This window comes from Equus caballus, chromosome 5 (assembly GCF_041296265.1).
Source record: "Equus caballus isolate H_3958 breed thoroughbred chromosome 5, TB-T2T, whole genome shotgun sequence".
Lineage (NCBI taxonomy): Eukaryota > Metazoa > Chordata > Mammalia > Perissodactyla > Equidae > Equus > Equus caballus.
The window spans coordinates 48558044-48577664 of record NC_091688.1 but is presented as its reverse complement, the minus strand read 5'-3'; positions in this window follow the sequence as shown (position 1 = coordinate 48577664).

Below are 19621 nucleotides of genomic sequence, written 5' to 3'. Positions count from 1 at the left end.
CCATGTAGCACACCCAGAGCAGAAGTTCTACTTCAGCCAGATCAGGCCTGCAAAGAAACTGCGTTTCACAGGCCTTTGTAAGAGATGTTCCCGGTAGGCTGTAAGAGCACTGTGCAGAGCGAGTTGTTTCCTAGCTTCCCAAAGAGCTGGAAGCAAGATGCTTTTTGGCCCAACTCGCCCTTTGGAAAGATGCCTGGACGTTGTGCATTTCAGCTCTAGGGCCGTGTAGCACACCCAGACCAGAAGTTCTACTTCAGCCAGATCACGCCTGCAAGGAAACTGCTTTTCACAGGCCTTTGTAAGTGATGTTCTGGTAGGCTGTAAGAGCACTGTGCAGAGCAAGTTGTTTCTTAGCTTCCCAAAGAGCTGGTAGCAAGATGCTTTGGGGCCCAACTCGCCCTTTGGAAAGAACCCTGCACGTTGTGCCTTTCAGCTCTAGGGCAATGTAGCACATCCAGAGCAGAAGTTCTACTTCAGCCACATCAGGCCTCAAGGAAACTGCTTTTCACATGCCTTTGTAAGTGATGTTCTGGTAGGCTGTAAGAACACTGTGCAGAGCGAGTTGTTTCTTAGCTTCCCAAAGAGCTGGAAGCAAGATGCTTTGGGGCCCAACTCGCCCTTGGAAAGAAGCCTGCACGTTGTGCCTTTCTGCCTTAGGGCAATGTAGCACACGCAGAGCAGAAGTTCTACTTCAGCCAGATCAGGCCTGCAAGGAAACTTCTTTTCACAAGCCTTTGTAAGTGATGTTCCGGTAGGCTGTAAGAGCACTGTGCAGAGCGAGTTGTTTCTTAGCTTCCCAAAGAGCTGCAAGCAAGATGCTTTGGGGCCCAACTCGCCCTTTGGAAAGAAGCCTGCACGTTGTGCCTTTCAGCTCTAGGGCAATGTAGCACACGCAGAGCAGAATTTCTACTTCAGCCAGATCAGGCCTGCAAGGAAACTGCTTTACACAGGCCTTTGTAAGTGATGTTCTGGTAGGCTGTAAGAGCACTGTGCAGAGCGAGTTGTTTCTTAGCTTCCCAAAGAGCTGGTAGCAAGATGATTTGGGGCCCAACTCGCCCTTTGGAAAGAACCCTGCACGTTGTGCCTTCAGCTCTAGGGCAGTGTACCACACCCAGAGCAGAAGTTCTACTTCAGCCAGATCAGGCCTGCAAAGAAACTGCGTTTCACAGGCCTTTGTAAGAGATGTTCCCGGTAGGCTGTAAGAGCACTGTGCAGAGCGAGTTGTTTCTTAGCTTCCCAAAGAGGTGGAAGCAAGATTCTTTGCGGCCCAACTCGCCCTTTGGAAAGATGCCTGGACGTTGTGCATTTCAGCTCTAGGGCCGTGTAGCACACCCAGAGCAGAAGTTCTACTTCAGCCAGATCAGGCCTGCAAAGAAACTGCGTTTCACAGGCGTTTGTAAGAGATGTTCCCGGTAGGCTGTAAGAGCACTGTGCAGAGCGAGTTGTTTCTTAGCTTCCCAAAGAGCTGGAAGCAAGATGATTTGGGGCCCAACTCGCCCTTTGGAAAGAAGCCTGCACGTTGTGCCTTTCAGCTCTAGGGCAATGTAGCACACCCAGAGCAGAAGTTCTACTTCAGCCAGATCAGGCCTGCAAAGAAACTGCGTTTCACAGGCCTTTGTAAGAGATGTTCCCGGTAGGCTGTAAGAGCACTGTGCAGAGCGAGTTGTTTCTTAGCTTCCCAAAGAGCTGGAAGCAAGATGCTTTGGGGCCCAACTCGCCCTTTGGAAGGAAGCCTGCAGGTTGTGCCTTCAGCTCTAGGGCAATGTAGCACACCCAGAGCAGAAGTTTACTTCAGCCAGATCAGGCCTGCAAAGAAACTCTGTTTCACAGGCCTTTGTAAGAGATGTTTCTGGTAGGCTGTAAGAGCACTGTGCAGAGCGAGTTGTTTCTTAGCTTCCCAAAGAGCTGGAAGCAAGATGCTTTGGGGCCCAACTCGCCCTTTGGAAAGAAGCCTGCACGTTGTGCCTTTCCGCTCTAGGGCACCGTAGCACACGCAGAGCAGAAGTTCTACTTCAGCCAGATAAGGCCTGCAAACAAACGGCGTTTCACAGGCCTTTGTAAGAGATGTTCCCGGTAGGCTTTAAGAGCACTGTGCAGAGCGAGTTGTTTCTTAGCTTCCCAAAGAGCTGGAAGCAAGCTGCTTTGGGGCCCAACTCGCCCTTTGGAAAGAAGCCTGCACGTTGTGCCTTTCAGCTCTAGGGCAATGTAGCACACCCAGATCAGAAGTTCTACTTCAGCCAGATCAGGCCTGCAAAGAAACTGCGTTTCACAGGCCTTTGTAAGAGATGTTCCCGGTAGGCTGTAAGAGCACTGTGCAGAGCGAGTTGTTTCTTAGCTTCCGAAAGAGCTGGAATCAAGATGCTTTGGGGCCCAACTCGCCCTTTGGTATGAAGCCTGCACGTTGTGCCTTTCAGCTCTAGGGCAATGTAGCACACGCAGAGCAGAAGTTCTACTTCAGCCAGGTCAGGCCTGAAAAGAGACTGCGTTTCACAGGCCTTTGTAAGAGATGTTCCCGGTAGGCTGTAAGAGCACTGTGAAGAGCGAGTTCTTTCTTAGCTTCCCAAAGAGCTGTAAGCAAGATGCATTGGGGCCCAACTCGCCCTTTGGAAAGAAGCCTGCACGTTGTGCCTTTCCGCTCTTCGGCAATGTAGCACACACAGAGCCGAAGTTCTACTTCAGCCAGATCAGGCCTGCAAAGAAACTGCGTTTCACAGGCCTTTGTAAGAGATGTTCCCGGTAGGCTGTAAGAGCACTGTGCAGAGCGAGTTGTTTCTTAGCTTCCCAAAGAGCTGGAAGCAAGATGCTTTGGGGCCCAACTCGCCCTTTGGAAAGAGGCCTGCACGTTGTGCCTTTCAGATCTAGGGCAATGTAGCACGTGCAGAGCAGAAGTTCTACTTCAGCCAGATCAGGCCTCAAGGAAACTGCTTTTCACATGCCTTTGTGAGTGGTGTTCTGGCAGGCTGTAAGAGCACTGTGAAGAGCGAGTTGTTTCTTAGCTTCCCAAAGAGCTGGAAGCAAGATGCTTTGGGGCCCAACTCGCCCTTTGGAAGGAACCCTGCACGTTGCGCCTTCATCTCCAGGGCAGTGTACCCCACCCAGAGCAGAAGTTCTACTTCAGCCAGATCAGGCCTGCAAAGAAACTGCGTTTCACAGGCCTTTGTAAGAGATGTACCCGGTAGGCTGTAAGAGCACTGTGCAGAGCGAGTTGTTTCTTAGCTTCCCAACGAGCTGGAAGCAAGATGCTTTGGGGCCCAACTCGCCCTTTGGAAAGAAGCCTGCACGTTGTGCCTTTCAGCTCTAGGGCAATGTAGCACACCCAGAGCAGAAGTTCTACTTCAGCCAGATCAGGCCTGCAAAGAAACTGCGTTTCACAGGCCTCTGTAAGAGATGTTCCCGGTAGGCTGTAGGAGCACTGTGCAGAGCGAGTAGTTTCTTAGCTTCCCAAAGACCTGGAAGCAAGATGCTTTGGGGCCCAACTCGCTCTTTGGAAAGAAGCCTGCACGTTGTGCCTTTCAGCTCTAGGGCAATGTAGCACACCCAGAGCAGAATTTCTACTTCAGCCAGATCAGGCCTGCAAGGAAACTGCTTTCCACAGGCCTTTGTAAGTGATGTTCTGGTAGGCTGTAAGAGCACTGTGCAGAGCGAGTTGTTTCTTAGCTTCCCAAAGAGCTGGAAGCAAGATGCTTTGGGGCCCAACTCGCCCTTGGAAAGAAGCCTGCACGTTGAGCCTTTCTGCCTTAGGGCAATGTAGCACACGCAGAGCAGAAGTTCTACTTCAGCCAGATCAGGCCTGCAAGGAAACTTCTTTTCACAAGCCTTTGTAAGTGATGTTCCGGTAGGCTGTAAGAGCACTGTGCAGAGCGAGTTGTTTCTTAGCTTCCCAAAGAGCTGCAAGCAAGATGCTTTGGGGCCCAACTCGCCCTTTGGAAAGAAGCCTGCACGTTGTGCCTTTCAGCTCTAGGGCAATGTAGCACACGCAGAGCAGAATTTCTACTTCAGCCAGATCAGGCCTGCAAGGAAACTGCTTTTCACAGGCCTTTGTAAGTGATGTTCTGGTAGGCTGTAAGAGCACTGTGCAGAGCGAGTTGTTTCTTAGCTTCCCAAAGAGCTGGAAGCAAGATGCTTTGGGGCCCAACTCGCCCTTTGGAAAGAAGCCTGCACGTTGTGCCCTTCAGCTCTAGGGCCGTGTAGCACACCCAGAGCAGTAGTTCTACTTCAGCCAGATCAGGCCTGCAAAGAAACTGCGTTTCACATGCATTTGTAAGAGATCTTCCCGGTAGGCTGTTAGAGCACTGTGCAGAGCGAGTTGTTTCGTAGCTTCCCAAAGAACTGGAAGCAAGATGCTTTGGAGCCCAACTCTCCCTTTGCAAAAAAGCCTGCACGTTGTGCATTTCAGCTCTAGGTCAATGTAGCACACGCAGAGCAGAAGTTCTACTTCAGCGAGATCAGGCCTGCAAAGAAACTGCGTTTCACAGGCCTTTGTAAGAGATGTTCCCGGTAGGCTGTAAGAGCACTGTGCAGAGCGAGTTGTTTCTTAGCTTCCCAAAGAGCTGGAAGCAAGATGCTTTTTGGCCCAACTCGCCCTTTGGAAAGATGCCTGGACGTTGTGCATTTCAGCTCTAGGGCCGTGTAGCACACCCAGAGCAGAAGTTCTACTTCAGCCAGATCAGGCCTGCAAAGAAACTGCGTTTCACAGGGCTTTGTAAGAGATGTTCCCGGTAGGCTGTAAGAGCACTGTGCAGAGCGAGTTGTTTCTTAGCTTCCCAAAGAGCTGGAAGCAAGATGCTTTGGGGCCCAACTCGCCCTTTGGAAAGAAGCCTGTACGTTGCGCCTTTCAGCTCTAGGGCCGTGTAGCACACCCAGAGCAGAAGTTCTACTTCAGCCAGATCAGGCCTGCAAAGAAACTGCGTTTCACAGGCATTTGTAAGAGATGTTCCCGGTAGGCTGTAAGAGCACTGTGAAGAGCGAGTTGTTTCTTAGCTTCCCAAAGAGCTGGAAGGAAGATGCTTTGGGGCTCAACTTGCCCTTTGGAAAGAAGCCTGCACGTTGTGCCTTTCAGCTCTAGGGCCATGTAGCACACCCAGAGCAGAAGTTCTACTTCAGCCAGATCAGGCCTGCAAAGAAACTGCGTTTCACAGGCCTTTGTAAGAGATGTTCCCGGTAGGCTGTAAGAGCACTGTGCAGAGCGAGTTGTTTCCTAGCTTCCCAAAGAGCTGGAAGCAAGATGCTTTTTGGCCCAACTCGCCCTTTGGAAAGATGCCTGGACGTTGTGCATTTCAGCTCTAGGGCCGTGTAGCACACCCAGACCAGAAGTTCTACTTCAGCCAGATCACGCCTGCAAGGAAACTGCTTTTCACAGGCCTTTGTAAGTGATGTTCTGGTAGGCTGTAAGAGCACTGTGCAGAGCAAGTTGTTTCTTAGCTTCCCAAAGAGCTGGTAGCAAGATGCTTTGGGGCCCAACTCGCCCTTTGGAAAGAACCCTGCACGTTGTGCCTTTCAGCTCTAGGGCAATGTAGCACATCCAGAGCAGAAGTTCTACTTCAGCCACATCAGGCCTCAAGGAAACTGCTTTTCACATGCCTTTGTAAGTGATGTTCTGGTAGGCTGTAAGAACACTGTGCAGAGCGAGTTGTTTCTTAGCTTCCCAAAGAGCTGGAAGCAAGATGCTTTGGGGCCCAACTCGCCCTTGGAAAGAAGCCTGCACGTTGTGCCTTTCTGCCTTAGGGCAATGTAGCACACGCAGAGCAGAAGTTCTACTTCAGCCAGATCAGGCCTGCAAGGAAACTTCTTTTCACAAGCCTTTGTAAGTGATGTTCCGGTAGGCTGTAAGAGCACTGTGCAGAGCGAGTTGTTTCTTAGCTTCCCAAATAGCTGCAAGCAAGATGCTTTGGGGCCCAACTCGCCCTTTGGAAAGAAGCCTGCACGTTGTGCCTTTCAGCTCTAGGGCAATGTAGCACACGCAGAGCAGAATTTCTACTTCAGCCAGATCAGGCCTGCAAGGAAACTGCTTTACACAGGCCTTTGTAAGTGATGTTCTGGTAGGCTGTAAGAGCACTGTGCAGAGCGAGTTGTTTCTTAGCTTCCCAAAGAGCTGGTAGCAAGATGATTTGGGGCCCAACTCGCCCTTTGGAAAGAACCCTGCACGTTGTGCCTTCAGCTCTAGGGCAGTGTACCACACCCAGAGCAGAAGTTCTACTTCAGCCAGATCAGGCCTGCAAAGAAACTGCGTTTCACAGGCCTTTGTAAGAGATGTTCCCGGTAGGCTGTAAGAGCACTGTGCAGAGCGAGTTGTTTCTTAGCTTCCCAAAGAGGTGGAAGCAAGATTCTTTGCGGCCCAACTCGCCCTTTGGAAAGATGCCTGGACGTTGTGCATTTCAGCTCTAGGGCCGTGTAGCACACCCAGAGCAGAAGTTCTACTTCAGCCAGATCAGGCCTGCAAAGAAACTGCGTTTCACAGGCGTTTGTAAGAGATGTTCCCGGTAGGCTGTAAGAGCACTGTGCAGAGCGAGTTGTTTCTTAGCTTCCCAAAGAGCTGGAAGCAAGATGATTTGGGGCCCAACTCGCCCTTTGGAAAGAAGCCTGCACGTTGTGCCTTTCAGCTCTAGGGCAATGTAGCACACCCAGAGCAGAAGTTCTACTTCAGCCAGATCAGGCCTGCAAAGAAACTGCGTTTCACAGGCCTTTGTAAGAGATGTTCCCGGTAGGCTGTAAGAGCACTGTGCAGAGCGAGTTGTTTCTTAGCTTCCCAAAGAGCTGGAAGCAAGATGCTTTGGGGCCCAACTCGCCCTTTGGAAGGAAGCCTGCAGGTTGTGCCTTCAGCTCTAGGGCAATGTAGCACACCCAGAGCAGAAGTTTACTTCAGCCAGATCAGGCCTGCAAAGAAACTCTGTTTCACAGGCCTTTGTAAGAGATGTTTCTGGTAGGCTGTAAGAGCACTGTGCAGAGCGAGTTGTTTCTTAGCTTCCCAAAGAGCTGGAAGCAAGATGCTTTGGGGCCCAACTCGCCCTTTGGAAAGAAGCCTGCACGTTGTGCCTTTCCGCTCTAGGGCACCGTAGCACACGCAGAGCAGAAGTTCTACTTCAGCCAGATAAGGCCTGCAAACAAACTGCGTTTCACAGGCCTTTGTAAGAGATGTTCCCGGTAGGCTTTAAGAGCACTGTGCAGAGCGAGTTGTTTCTTAGCTTCCCAAAGAGCTGGAAGCAAGCTGCTTTGGGGCCCAACTCGCCCTTTGGAAAGAAGCCTGCACGTTGTGCCTTTCAGCTCTAGGGCAATGTAGCACACCCAGATCAGAAGTTCTACTTCAGCCAGATCAGGCCTGCAAAGAAACTGCGTTTCACAGGCCTTTGTAAGAGATGTTCCCGGTAGGCTGTAAGAGCACTGTGCAGAGCGAGTTGTTTCTTAGCTTCCGAAAGAGCTGGAATCAAGATGCTTTGGGGCCCAACTCGCCCTTTGGTATGAAGCCTGCACGTTGTGCCTTTCAGCTCTAGGGCCGTGTAGCACACGCAGAGCAGAAGTTCTACTTCAGCCAGGTCAGGCCTGAAAAGAGACTGCGTTTCACAGGCCTTTGTAAGAGATGTTCCCGGTAGGCTGTAAGAGCACTGTGAAGAGCGAGTTCTTTCTTAGCTTCCCAAAGAGCTGTAAGCAAGATGCATTGGGGCCCAACTCGCCCTTTGGAAAGAAGCCTGCACGTTGTGCCTTTCCGCTCTTCGGCAATGTAGCACACACAGAGCCGAAGTTCTACTTCAGCCAGATCAGGCCTGCAAGGAAACTGCTTTTCACATGCCTTTGTCAGAGATGTTCCGGTAGGCTGTAAGAGCACTGTGCAGAGCGAGTTGTTTCTTAGCTTCCCAAAGAGCTGGAAGCAAGATGCATTGGGTCCCAACTCACCATTTGGAAAGAATCCTGCACGTTGTTCCTTTCCGCTCTAGGGCAATGTAGCACACGCAGAGCAGAAGTTCTACTTCAGCCAGATCAGGCCTGCAAAGAAACTGCGTTTCACAGGCCTTTGTAAGAGATGTTCCCGGTAGGCTGTAAGAGCACTGTGCAGAGCGAGTTGTTTCTTAGCTTCCCAAAGAGCTGGAAGCAAGATGCTTTGGGGCCCAACTCGCCCTTTGGAAAGAAGCCTGCACGTTGTGCCTTTCAGCTCTATGGCAATGTAGCACACCCAGATCAGAAGTTCTACTTCAGCCAGATCAGGATTGCAAAGAAACTCCGTTTCACAGGCCTTTGTAAGAGATGTTCCCCGTAGGCTGTAAGAGCACTGTGCAGAGCGAGTTGTTTCTTAGCTTCCCAAAGAGCTGGAAGCAAGATGCTTTGGGGCCCAACTCGCCCTTTGGTAAGAAGCCTGCACGTTGTGCCTTTCAGCTCTAGGGCAATGTAGCACACGCAGAGCAGAAGTTCTACTTCAGCCAGATCAGGCCTGCAAAGAAACTGCGTTTCACAGGCCTTTGTAAGAGATGTTCCCGGTAGGCTGTAAGAGCACTGTGCAGAGCGAGTTGTTTCTTAGCTTCCCAAAGAGCTGGAAGCAAGATGCTTTGGGGCCCAACTCGCCCTTTGGAAAGAGGCCTGCACGTTGTGCCTTTCAGATCTAGGGCAATGTAGCACGTGCAGAGCAGAAGTTCTACTTCAGCCAGATCAGGCCTCAAGGAAACTGCTTTTCACATGCCTTTGTGAGTGGTGTTCTGGTAGGCTGTAAGAGCACTGTGCAGAGCGAGTTGTTTCTTAGCTTCCCAAAGAGCTGGTAGCAAGATGCTTTGGGGCCCAACTCGCCCTTTGGAAAGAACCCTGCACGTTGTGCCTTCATCTCTAGGGCAGTGTAGCACACCCAGAGCAGAAGTTCTACTTCAGCCAGATCAGGCCTGCAAAGAAACTGCGTTTCACAGGCCTTTGTAAGAGATGTTCCCGGTAGGCTGTAAGAGCACTGTGCAGCGCGAGTTGTTTCTTAGCTTCCCAAAGAGCTGGAAGCAAGATGCTTTTTGGCCCAACTCGCCCTTTGGAAAGATGCCTGGACGTTGTGCATTTCAGCTCTAGGGCCGTGTAGCACACCCAGAGCAGAAGTTCTACTTCAGCCAGATCACGCCTGCAAGGAAACTGCTTTTCACAGGCCTTTGTAAGTGATGTTCTGGTAGGCTGTAAGAGCACTGTGCAGAGCAAGTTGTTTCTTAGCTTCCCAAAGAGCTGGTAGCAAGATGCTTTGGGGCCCAACTCGCCCTTTGGAAAGAACCCTGCACGTTGTGCCTTCATCTCTAGGGCAGTGTAGCACACCCAGAGCAGAAGCTCTAGTTCAGCCAGATCAGGCCTGCAAAGAAACTGCGTTTCACAGGGCTTTGTAAGATATGTTCCCGGTAGGCTGTAAGAGCACTGTGCAGAGCGAGTTGTTTCTTAGCTTCCCAAAGAGCTGGAAGCAAGATGCTTTTTGGCCCAACTCGCCCTTTGGAAAGAAGCCTGCACGTTGTGCCTTTCAGCTCTAGGGCAATGTAGCACACGCAGAGCAGAAGTTCTACTTCAGCCAGATCAGGCCTGCAAAGAAACTGCGTTTCACAGGCCTTTGGAAGAGATGTTCCCGGTAGGCTGTAAGAGCACTGTGCAGAGCGAGTTGTTTCTTAGCTTCCCAAAGAGCTGGAAGCAAGATGCTTTGGGGCCCAACTCGCCCTTTGGAAAGAGGCCTGCACGTTGTGCCTTTCAGATCTAGGGCAATGTAGCACGTGCAGAGCAGAAGTTCTACTTCAGCCAGATCAGGCCTCAAGGAAACTGCTTTTCACATGCCTTTGTGAGTGGTGTTCTGGCAGGCTGTAAGAGCACTGTGAAGAGCGAGTTGTTTCTTAGCTTCCCAAAGAGCTGGAAGCAAGATGCTTTGGGGCCCAACTCGCCCTTTGGAAAGAACCCTGCACGTTGCGCCTTCATCTCCAGGCCAGTGTACCACACCCAGAGCAGAAGTTCTACTTCAGCCAGATCAGGCCTGCAAAGAAACTGCGTTTCACAGGCCTTTGTAAGAGATGTACCCGGTAGGCTGTAAGAGCACTGTGCAGAGCGAGTTGTTTCTTAGCTTCCCAACGAGCTGGAAGCAAGATGCTTTGGGGCCCAACTCGCCCTTTGGAAAGAAGCCTGCACGTTGTGCCTTTCAGCTCTAGGGCAATGTAGCACACCCAGAGCAGAAGTTCTACTTCAGCCAGATCAGGCCTGCAAAGAAACTGCGTTTCACAGGCCTATGTAAGAGATGTTCCCGGTAGGCTGTAGGAGCACTGTGCAGAGCGAGTAGTTTCTTAGCTTCCCAAAGACCTGGAAGCAAGATGCTTTGGGGCCCAACTCGCTCTTTGGAAAGAAGCCTGCACGTTGTGCCTTTCAGCTCTAGGGCAATGTAGCACACCCAGAGCAGAATTTCTACTTCAGCCAGATCAGGCCTGCAAGGAAACTGCTTTCCACAGGCCTTTGTAAGTGATGTTCTGGTAGGCTGTAAGAGCACTGTGCAGAGCGAGTTGTTTCTTAGCTTCCCAAAGAGCTGGTAGCAAGATGCTTTGGGGCCCAACTCGCCCTTTGGAAAGAACCCTGCACGTTGTGCCTTCATCTCTAGGGCAGTGTAGCACACCCAGAGCAGAAGTTCTACTTCAGCCAGATCAGGCCTGCAAAGAAACTGCGTTTCACAGGCCTTTGTAAGAGATGTTCCCGGTAGGCTGTAAGAGCACTGTGCAGAGCGAGAGGTTTCTTAGCTTCCCAAAGAGCTGGAAGCAAGATGCTTTGGGGCCCAACTCGCCCTTTGGAAAGAAGCCTGCACGTTGTGCCTTTCAGCTCTAGGGCCGTGTAGCACACCCAGAGCAGAAGTTCTACTTCAGCCAGATCAGGCCTGCAAAGAAACTGCGTTTCACAGGCATTTGTAAGAGATCTTCCCGGTAGGCTGTTAGAGCACTGTGCAGAGCGAGTTGTTTCGTAGCTTCCCAAAGAACTGGAAGCCAGATGCTTTGGAGCCCAACTCTCCCTTTGGAAAAAAGCCTGCACGTTGTGCATTTCAGCTCTAGGTCAATGTAGCACACGCAGAGCAGAAGTTCTACTTCAGCGAGATCAGGCCTGCAAAGAAACTGCGTTTCACAGGCCTTTGTAAGTGATGTTCCCGGTAGGCTGTAAGAGCACTGTGAAGAGCGAGTTGTTTCTTAGCTTCCCAAAGAGCTGGAAGCAAGATGCTTTTTGGCCCAACTCGCCCTTTGGAAAGATGCCTGGACGTTGTGCATTTCAGCTCTAGGGCCGTGAAGCACACCCAGAGCAGAAGTTCTACTTCAGCCAGATCAGGCCTGCAAAGAAACTGCGTTTCACAGGCCTTTGTAAGAGATGTTCCCGGTAGGCTGTAAGAGCACTGTGCAGAGCGAGAGGTTTCTTAGCTTCCCAAAGAGCTGGAAGCAAGATGCTTTGGGGCCCAACTCGCCCTTTGGAAAGAAGCCTGCACGTTGTGCCCTTCAGCTCTAGGGCCGTGTAGCACACCCAGAGCAGAAGTTCTACTTCAGCTAGATCAGGCCTGCAAAGAAACTGCGTTTCACAGGCATTTGTAAGAGATGTTCACGGTAGGCTGTAAGAGCACTGTGAAGAGCGAGTTGTTTCTTAGCTTCCCAAAGAGCTGGAAGGAAGATGCTTTGGGGCTCAACTCGCCCTTTGGAAAGAAGCCTGCACGTTGTGCCTTTCAGCTCTAGGGCCATGTAGCACACCCAGAGCAGAAGTTCTACTTCAGCCAGATCAGGCCTGCAAAGAAACTGCGTTTCACAGGCCTTTGTAAGAGATGTTCCCGGTAGGCTGTAAGAGCACTGTGCAGCGCGAGTTGTTTCTTAGCTTCCCAAAGAGCTGGAAGCAAGATGCTTTTTGGCCCAACTCGCCCTTTGGAAAGATGCCTGGACGTTGTGCATTTCAGCTCTAGGGCCGTGTAGCACACCCAGAGCAGAAGTTCTACTTCAGCCAGGTCACGCCTGCAAGGAAACTGCTTTTCACAGGCCTTTGTAAGTGATGTTCTGGTAGGCTGTAAGAGCACTGTGCAGAGCAAGTTGTTTCTTAGCTTCCCAAAGAGCTGGTAGCAAGATGCTTTGGGGCCCAACTCGCCCTTTGGAAAGAACCCTGCACGTTGTGCCTTCATCTCTAGGGCAGTGTAGCACACCCAGAGCAGAAGTTCTAGTTCAGCCAGATCAGGCCTGCAAAGAAACTGCGTTTCACAGGGCTTTGTAAGAGATGTTCCCGGTAGGCTGTAAGAGCACTGTGCAGAGCGAGTTGTTTCTTAGCTTCCCAAAGAGCTGGAAGCAAGATGCTTTGGGGACCAACTCGCCCTTTGGAAAGAAGCCTGCACGTTGTGCATTTCAGCTCTAGGTCAATGTAGCACACGCAGAGCAGAAGTTCTACTTCAGCGAGATCAGACCTGCAAAGAAACTGCGTTTCACAGGCCTTTGTAAGAGATGTTCCCGGTAGGCTGTAAGAGCACTGTGCAGAGTGAGTTGTTTCTTAGCTTCCCAAAGAGCTGGAAGCAAGATGCTTTTTGGCCCAACTCGCCCTTTGGAAAGATGCCTGGACGTTGTGCATTTCAGCTCTAGGGCCGTGTAGCACACCCAGAGCAGAAGTTCTACTTCAGCCAGATCAGGCCTGCAAAGAAACTGCGTTTCACAGGCCTTTGTAAGAGATGTTCCCGGTAGGCTGTAAGAGCACTGTGAAGAGAGAGTTGTTTCTTAGCTTCCCAAAGAGCTGGAAGCAATATGCTTTCGGGCTCAACTCGCCCTTTGGAAAGAAGACTGCACGTTGTGCCTTTCAGCTCTAGGGCCATGTAGCACACCCAGAGCAGAAGTTCTACTTCAGCCAGATCAGGCCTGCAAAGAAACTGCGTTTCACAGGCCTTTGTAAGAGATGTTCCCGGTAGGCTGTAAGAGCACTGTGCAGAGCGAGTTGTTTCTTAGCTTCCCAAAGAGCTGGAAGCAAGATGCTTTTTGGCCCAACTCACCCTTTGGAAAGAAGCCTGCACGTTGTGCCTTTCAGCTCTAGGGCAATGTAGCACAGGCAGAGCAGAAGTTCTACTTCAGCCAGATCAGGCCTGCAAAGAAACTGCGTTTCACAGGCCTTTGTAAGAGATGTTCCCGGTAGGCTGTAAGAGCACTGTGCAGAGCGAGTTGTTTCTTAGCTTCCCAAAGAGCTGGTAGCAAGATGCTTTGGGGCCCAACTCGCCCTTTGGAAAGAACCCTGCACGTTGCGCCTTCATCTCCAGGGCAGTGTACCACACCCAGAGCAGAAGTTCTACTTCAGCCAGATCAGGCCTGCAAAGAAACTGCGTTTCACAGGCCTTTGTAAGAGATGTTCCCGGTAGGCTGTAAGAGCACTGTGCAGAGCGAGTTGTTTCTTAGCTTCCCAACGAGCTGGAAGCAAGATGCTTTGGGGCCCAACTCGCCCTTTGGAAAGAAGCCTGCACGTTGTGCCTTTCAGCTCTAGGGCAATGTAGCACACCCAGAGCAGAAGTTCTACTTCAGCCAGATCAGGCCTGCAAAGAAACTGCGTTTCACAGGCCTCTGTAAGACATGTTCCCGGTAGGCTGTAGGAGCACTGTGCAGAGCGAGTAGTTTCTTAGCTTCCCAAAGACCTGGAAGCAAGATGCTTTGGGGCCCAACTCGCTCTTTGGAAAGAAGCCTGCACGTTGTGCCTTTCACCTCTAGGGCAATGTAGCACACCCAGAGCAGAATTTCTACTTCAGCCAGATCAGGCCTGCAAGGAAACTGCTTTCCACAGGCCTTTGTTAGTGATGTTCTGGTAGGCTGTAAGAGCACTGTGCAGAGCGAGTTGTTTCTTAGCTTCCCAAAGAGCTGGTAGCAAGATGCTTTGGGGCCCAACTCGCCCTTTGGAAGAAAGCCTGCACGTTGTGCATTTCAGCTCTAGGTCAATGTAGCACACGCAGAGCAGAAGTTCTACTTCAGCGAGATCAGGCCTGCAAAGAAACTGCGTTTCACAGGCCTTTGTAAGTGATGTTCCCGGTAGGCTGTAAGAGCACTGTGCAGAGCGAGTTGTTTCTTAGCTTCCCAAAGAGCTGGAAGCAAGATGCTTTTTGGCCCAACTCGCCCTTTAGAAAGATGCCTGGACGTTGTGCATTTCAGCTCTAGGGCCGTGTAGCACACCCAGAGCAGAAGTTCTACTTCAGCCAGATCAGGCCTGCAAAGAAACTGCGTTTCACAGGCCTTTGTAAGAGATGTTCCCGGTAGGCTGTAAGAGCACTGTGCAGAGCGAGAGGTTTCTTAGCTTCCCAAAGAGCTGGAAGCAAGATGCTTTGGGGCCCAACTCGCCCTTTGGAAAGAAGCCTGCACGTAGTGCCCTTCAGCTCTAGGGCCGTGTAGCACACCCAGAGCAGAAGTTCTACTTCAGCCAGATCAGGCCTGCAAAGAAACTGCGTTTCACATGCATTTGTAAGAGATCTTCCCGGTAGGATGTTAGAGCACTGTGCAGAGCGAGTTGTTTCGTAGCTTCCCAAAGAACTGGAAGCAAGATGCTTTGGAGCCCAACTCTCCCTTTGGAAAAAAGCCTGCACGTTGTGCATTTCAGCTCTAGGTCAATGTAGCACACACAGAGCAGAAGTTCTACTTCAGCCAGATCAGGCCTGCAAAGAAACTGCGTTTCACAGGCCTTTGTAAGAGATGTTCCCGGTAGGCTGTAAGAGCACTGTGCAGCGCGAGTTGTTTCTTAGCTTCCCAAAGAGCTGGAAGCAAGATGCTTTTTGGCCCAACTCGCCCTTTGGAAAGATGCCTGGACGTTGTGCATTTCAGCTCTAGGGCCGTGTAGCACACCCAGAGCAGAAGTTCTACTTCAGCCAGATCAGGCCTGCAAAGAAACTGCGTTTCACAGGCCTTTGTAAGAGATGTTCCCGGTAGGCTGTAAGAGCACTGTGAAGAGAGAGTTGTTTCTTAGCTTCCCAAAGAGCTGGAAGCAAGATGCTTTCGGGCTCAACTCGCCCTTTGGAAAGAAGACTGCACGTTGTGCCTTTCATCTCTAGGGCCATGTAGCACACCCAGAGCAGAAGTTCTACTTCAGCCAGATCAGGCCTGCAAAGAAACTGCGTTTCACAGGCCTTTGTAAGAGATGTTCCCGGTAGGCTGTAAGAGCACTGTGCAGAGCGAGTTGTTTCTTAGCTTCCCAAAGAGCTGGAAGCAAGATGCTTTTTGGCCCAACTCGCCCTTTGGAAAGAAGCCTGCACGTTGTGCCTTTCAGCTCTAGGGCAATGTAGCACACGCAGAGCAGAAGTTCTACTTCAGCCAGATCAGGCCTGCAAGGAAACTGCTTTCCACAGGCCTTTGTTAGTGATGTTCTGGTAGGCTGTAAGAGCACTGTGCAGAGCGAGTTGTTTCTTAGCTTCCCAAAGAGCTGGTAGCAAGATGCTTTGGGGCCCAACTCGCCCTTTGGAAAGAACCCTGCACGTTGTGCCTTCATCTCTAGGGCAGTGTAGCACACCCAGAGCAGAAGTTCTACTTCAGCCAGATCAGGCCTGCAAAGAAACTGCGTTTCACAGGCCTTTGTAAGAGATGTTCCCGGTAGGCTGTAAGAGCACTGTGCAGAGCGAGAGGTTAATTAGCTTCCCAAAGAGCTGGAAGCAAGATGCTTTGGGGCCCAACTCGCCCTTTGGAAAGAAGCCTGCACGTTGTGCCTTTCAGCTCTAGGGCCGTGTAGCACACCCAGAGCAGAAGTTCTACTTCAGCCAGATCAGGCCTGCAAAGAAACTGCGTTTCACAGGCATTTGTAAGAGATCTTCCCGGTAGGCTGTTAGAGCACTGTGCAGAGCGAGTTGTTTCGTAGCTTCCCAAAGAACTGGAAGCCAGATGCTTTGGAGCACAACTCTCCCTTTGGAAAAAAGCCTGCACGTTGTGCATTTCAGCTCTAGGTCAATGTAGCACACGCAGAGCAGAAGTTCTACTTCAGCGAGATCAGGCCTGCAAAGAAACTGCGTTTCACAGGCCTTTGTAAGTGATGTTCCCGGTAGGCTGTAAGAGCACTGTGCAGAGCGAGTTGTTTCTTAGCTTCCCAAAGAGCTGGAAGCAAGATACTTTTTGGCCCAACTCGCCCTTTAGAAAGATGCCTGGACGTTGTGCATTTCAGCTCTAGGGCCGTGTAGCACACCCAGAGCAGAAGTTCTACTTCAGCCAGATCAGGCCTGCAAAGAAACTGCGTTTCACAGGCCTTTGTAAGAGATCTTCCCGGTAGGCTGTTAGAGCACTGTGCAGAGCGAGTTGTTTCGTAGCTTCCCAAAGAACTGGAAGCAAGATGCTTTGGAGCCCAACTCTCCCTTTGGAAAAAAGCCTGCACGTTGTGCATTTCAGCTCTAGGTCAATGTAGCACACGCAGAGCAGAAGATCTACTTCAGCGAGATCAGGCCTGCAAAGAAACTGCGTTCACAGGCCTTTGGAAGAGATGTTCCCGGTAGGCTGTAAGAGCACTGTGAAGAGCGAGTTGTTTCTTAGCTTCCCTAAGAGCTGGAAGCAAGATGCTTTCGGGTTCAACTCGCCCTTAGGAAAGAAGACTGCACGTTGTGCCTTTCAGCTCTAGGGCCATGTAGCACACCCAGAGCAGAAGTTCTACTTCAGCCAGATCAGGCCTGCAAAGAGACTGCGTTTCACAGGCCTTTGTAAGAGATGTTCCCGGTAGGCTGTAAGAGCACTGTGCAGAGCGAGTTGTTTCTTAGCTTCCCAAAGAGCTGGTAGCAAGATGCTTTGGGGCCCAACTCGCCCTTTGGAAAGAAGCCTGCACGTTGTGCCTTTCAGCTCTAGGGCAATGTAGCACACCCAGAGCAGAATTTCTACTTCAGCCAGATCAGGCCTGCAAGGAAACTGCTTTTCACAGGCCTTTGTAAGTGATGTTCTGGTAGGCTGTAAGAGCACTGTGCAGAGCGAGTTGTTTCTTAGCTTCCCAAAGAGCTGGTAGCAAGATGCTTTGGGGCCCAACTCGCCCTTTGGAAAGAACCCTGCACGTTGTGCCTTCATCTCTAGGGCAGTGTATCACACCGAGAGCAGAAGTTCTACTTCAACCAGATCAGGCCTGCAAAGAAACTGCGTTTCACAGGCCTTTGTAAGAGATGTTCCCGGTAGGCTGTAAGAGCACTGTGCAGAGCGACTTGTTTCTTAGCTTCCCAAAGAGCTGGAAGCAAGATGCTTTGGGGCCCAACTCGCCCTTTGGAAAGAAGCCTTCACGCTGTGCCTTTCCGCTCTAGGTCAATGTGGCACACGCAGAGCAGAAGTTCTACTTCACCCAGATCAGGCCTGCAAAGAAACTGCGTTTCACAGGCCTTTGTAAGAGATGTTCCCGGTAGGCTGTAAGAGCACTGTGCAGATCGAGTTGTCTCTTAGCTTCCCAAAGACCAGGAAGCAAGATGCTTTTTGGCCCAACGCGCCCTTTAGAAAGATGCCTGGACGTTGTGCATTTCAGCTCTAGGGCCAGGTTGCACACCCAGAGCAGAAGTTCTACTTCAGCCAGATCAGGCCTGCAAAGAAACTGCGTTTCACAGGCCTTTGTAAGAGATGTTCCCGGTATTCTGTAAGAGCACTGTGCAGAGCGAGTTGTTTCTTAGCTTCCCAAAGAGCTGGAAGCAAGATGCTTTGGGGCCCAACTCGCCCTTTGGAAAGAAGCCTGCACGTTGTGCCTTTCAGCTCTAGGGCAATGTAGCACACCCAGAGCAGAAGTTCTACTTCAGCCAGATCAGGCCTGCAAAGAAACTGCGTTTCACAGGCCTTTGTAAGAGATGTTCCCGGTAGGCTGTAAGAGCACTGTGCAGAGCGAGTTGTTTCTTAGCTTCCCAAAGAGCTGGAAGCAAGATGCTTTTGGGCCTAACTCGCCCTTTGGTAAGAAGCCTGCACGTTGTGCCTTTCCGCTCTAGGGCAATGTAGCACACCCAGAGCAGAAGTTCTACTTCAGCCAGATCAGCCTGCAAAGAAACTCCGTTTCACAGGCCTTTGTAAGTGATGTTCCCGGTAGGCTGTAAGAGCACTGTGCAGAGCGAGTTGTTTCTTAGCTTCCCTAAGAGCTGGAAGCAAGATGCTTTGGGGCCCAACTCGCCCTTTGGAAAGAAGCCTGCACGTTGTGCCTTTCAGCTCTAGGGCAATGTAGCACACCCAGAGCAGAATTTCTACTTCAGCCAGATCAGGCCTGCAAGGAAACTGCTTTTCACAGGCCTTTGTAAGTGATGTTCTGGTAGGCTGTAAGAGCACTGTGAAGGGCGAGTTGTTTCTTAGCTTCCCAAAGAGCTGTTAGCAAGATGCTTTGGGGCCCAACTCGCCCTTTGGAAAGAACCCAGCACGTTGTGCCTTCATCTCTAGGCCAGTGTAGCACACCCAGAGCAGAAGTTCTACTTCAGCCAGATCAGGCCTGCAAAGAAACTGCGTTTTACAGGCCTTTGTAAGAGATGTTCCCGGTAGGCTGTAAGAGCACTGTGCAGAGCGAGTTGTTTCTTAGCTTCCCAAAGAGCTGGAAGCAAGATGCTTTGGGGCCCAACTCGCCCTTTGGAAAGAAGCCTGCACGTTGTGCCTTCATCTCTAGGGCAGTGTAGCACACCCAGAGCAGAAGTTCTAGTTCAGCCAGATCAGGCCTGCAAAGAAACTGCGTTTCACAGGGCTTTGTAAGAGATGTTCCCGGTAGGCTGTAAGAGCACTGTGCAGAGTGAGTTGTTTCTTAGCTTCCCAAAGAGCTGGAAGCAAGATGCTTTGGGGCCCAACTCGCCCTTTGGAAAGAAGCCTGCACGTTGTGCCTTTCAGCTCTAGGCAATGTAGCACACCCAGAGCAGAAGTTCTACTTCAGCCAGATCAGGCCTGCAAAGAAACTCCGTTTCACAGGCCTTTGTAAGCGATGTTCCCGGTAGGCTGTAAGAGCACTGTGCAGTGCAAGTTGTTTCTTAGCTTCCCAAAGAGCTGGAAGCAAGATGCTTTGGGGCCCAACTCGCCCTTTGGAAAGAAGCCTGCACGTTGTGCCTTTCAGCTCTAGGGCAATGTAGCACACGCAGAGCAGAAGTTCTACTTCAGCCATATCAGGCCTGTAAGGAAACTGCTTTTCACATGCCTTTGTAAGAGATGTTCCGGTAGGCTGTAAGAGCACTGTGCAGAGCGAGTTGTTTCTTAGCTTCCCAAAGAGCTGGAAGCAAGATGCTTTGGGGCCCAACTCGCCCTTGGAAAGAAGCCTGCACGTTGTGCCTTTCTGCCTTAGGGCAATGTAGCACACGCAGAGCAGTAGTTCTACTTCAGCCAGATCAGGCCTGCAAGGAAACTTCTTTTCACAAGCCTTTGTAAGTGATGTTCCGGTAGGCTGTAAGAGCACTGTGCAGAGCGAGTTGTTTCTTAGCTTCCCTAAGAGCTGCAAGTAAGATGCTTTGGGGCCCAACTCGCCCTTTGGAAAGAAGCCTGCACGTTGTGCCTTTCAGCTCTAGGGCAATGTAGCACACGCAGAGCAGAATTTCTACTTCAGCCAGATCAGGCCTGCAAGGAAACTGCTTTTCACAGGCCTTTGTAAGTGATGTTCTGGTAGGCTGTAAGAGCACTGTGCAGAGCGAGTTGTTTCTTAGCTTCCCAAAGAGCTGTAAGCAAGATGCATTGGGGCCCAACTCGCCCTTTGGAAAGAAGCCTGCACGTTGTGCCTTTCCGCTCTTCGGCAATGT